The sequence below is a fragment of the Helianthus annuus genome, chromosome 14 (genome assembly GCF_002127325.2).
Source record: "Helianthus annuus cultivar XRQ/B chromosome 14, HanXRQr2.0-SUNRISE, whole genome shotgun sequence".
Taxonomy (NCBI): Eukaryota; Viridiplantae; Streptophyta; class Magnoliopsida; order Asterales; family Asteraceae; genus Helianthus; species Helianthus annuus.
Window position 1 is genome coordinate 106,450,913 of NC_035446.2, and position 2,578 is coordinate 106,453,490.

Below are 2,578 nucleotides of genomic sequence, written 5' to 3' on the forward strand. Positions count from 1 at the left end.
GACATTTCATACATACTTATGTTGGGTTTTGATTATACGCTTCCGCTAAACAATGATAACTTACTTATGTTTTGGAAACCCCTTTCATATGGATTTAGTTTGGATTATATTGCAACTACTTTTACTTTATACAATGTTCTATATGATTGGTGGCTTGATCCTGGTCAGTCACGCTCCTAAGCGGTGGTACTCCGCAGGTGGATTTTGGGGGTGTGACAGTAGAGGTGTATGTACGTATGCATAAAGATATGTATGAGTATATGCGTGGATGTAAAGATGTAGGAGAGGTATGTCCGTATGTAGATGTGTATGTATGCATGAATGTAGAGACGTATGAATGTAGGTACGTATGTAGAAGCATATTTATGTATATATGAAGATACGTATGATAGTATGTATATATGTGAAGGCGTAGAAATGTATGTATGTATGCAAATGTGTATTTGTGTATGTATGGGAGTACGTGTGATCGTAGGCATGAATGTAGAGACGTATGAATGTAGGTACATATGTAGAAGTGTATTTATGAATATATGAAGATACGTATGAGTGTAGGCATGTATGTATTGAGGTATGGATGTATGCAAGAGTATATGTAAGTATGATTTTGGATACGTTAAGTGTTAATGATATTAATCATGTACCTGGAAAACGAAGATTTACGCAGGTACATTATTGAAGACTCACAAGGGAATGGATACGCTAATGATATGCTTAAAGTTAGACAGAAAGCTGAATGGAAAGTGTACATGTATTGAGTCTTGTTTATGTATTGTATACTAATGTGATGAATGTATGTGGTGAGTGCAGGTTGTACGAATCACGGGTGGTTATCACGAGGAATAGAGCTCGAAGAGCGAGTCACAAGCTAGATTGTACGGGAATAACTGAATATGTATTATTAGTAATCAGGGCTTATGCTTTATTTTTTTTTGTAAAAGATGCATATTAAAACGTACTTTCAAGTAAGTCATGACGTTAATAATGAAAGAAATTTTATGGCACGAGTTTCCGCTGCGACTTTTTGTCTAATACGAATTAGGGTGTAACAAGTTGGTATCAGAGCCCTGGTTTGAGAGAATCAAGTAAAAGGAGGTGAATACTTGAACTCAAACCGGTGTGCTCTCGTGACCAAGAACCCGTACAATCCAAGACTCGATCGAGGCCTAAATGCAAAAGCGAATGTAAGTATGTATTAGATTATGTATTTGAAGGAAACTAATAGTATGTTATGTGCAAGGTAAGCTTAAGAGTTTGAAGAGGGTGATCCGTGAATGCAGAATAGGATGAACGCTAAGGCGGGCGAAGGTGCAAATAGGCAAATTAACCCCAGGTACACAATACTAATATGTATGAGTACCGATGTCAAAAGAAAAAGGAAGGGGTCTCCTTGGGAGAGTAATTATTAAACGAAAGACAATGATGTGGTCTTGGGGAAGTTTTAGAAATATGCACGAAACTGAAACCCATCTCTCGGGCATAAGACGATGATTACACGAAGGCACGAAACTAGTGTGTGGATTGCGCACCTGGCCAGTACGCAAGAAGCATATGACGTTCGTGAGACCGTGGCAATTATTGCAGGTATGTCCGGTAGAACTGGGTAGCAGGTGGGCGCTATGTTGTAGCGAATGCGAAATAGCAAACCCATTGCGGATTTGGGTATGCTAACGAAGGTTATGATACGCTATGCGAGCCGACCGGTTCTAGCGAACAAGTCGAGCAAGAATAAGCTACCATCCGTTTTGAACGGGTGACTTTGAATGCTCTAATGAATGCTAGAAGCTTAATCCGTTATACGGATAGAAAGAAGAATTTATGTTAAAAGCGAAAAACCCAATTACTTGGGTAGTTGAATGTGTATGCTTAACTCTCATTGAGAGTGTTTATGCCAAACCCAATTACTTGGGTAGTCGAATGTGTATGCTTAACTCTCATTGAGAGTGTTTATGCCAAACCCAATTACTTGGGTAGTCGAATGTGTATGCTTAACTCTCATTGAGAGTGTTTATGCCAAACCCAATTACTTGGGTAGTCGAATGTGTATGCTTAACTCTCATTGAGAGTGTTTATGCCGAACCCAATTACTTGGGTAGTCGAATGTGTAAGAAAGAAGAAAGCTCATATATGGATGGAACTAAAATGAAGTAATTATGATTCGACAACTGAGATGACTAACTTTAAAATCTTGTTGCTGAAGGTAGGTAAAACTTTAAGTTTTTGTTGAACACATGTAAGGAAGAAAAGGTACGAATGATATGTTTGAAACCGCTAGATGGATTCAAACATAGAAGGAATGAAGGGTATGGATGTTACATTTAAATCCGTGGGACGGATTTAAAACATAAAAAGGATGTAATGAATGCCTTTATAAGTAAGCATGAATGGAAGGAAGTACGAATGTGTACCCCAATGCATCTATGATAAGTAAGAAAAGTCAGTTTACCTTAAGAGGTCAAACTACAAAGATAGGCAAAATAAGTAACCTTAAGGAATGAAACATGGAATGTGTAATAGCATGTACATAAGAAGTTGTAAAAGGATTATAGACGAATAATCATCTAGTATAATGAATGTT

At 37.7% G+C, this 2,578-nt stretch overlaps 1 long non-coding RNA gene across 1 annotated transcript; it reads left to right on the plus strand.

Moving 5' to 3' along the window:
- The first annotated feature begins 495 nt into the window (after window positions 1-495).
- LOC110905692 lies at window positions 496-1,004 on the plus strand. Its single transcript, XR_004878315.1, has 2 exons — window positions 496-719; window positions 811-1,004. It is a non-coding gene; the product is annotated as an uncharacterized LOC110905692 (long non-coding RNA).
- The last annotated feature ends 1,574 nt before the right edge of the window (window positions 1,005-2,578 follow it).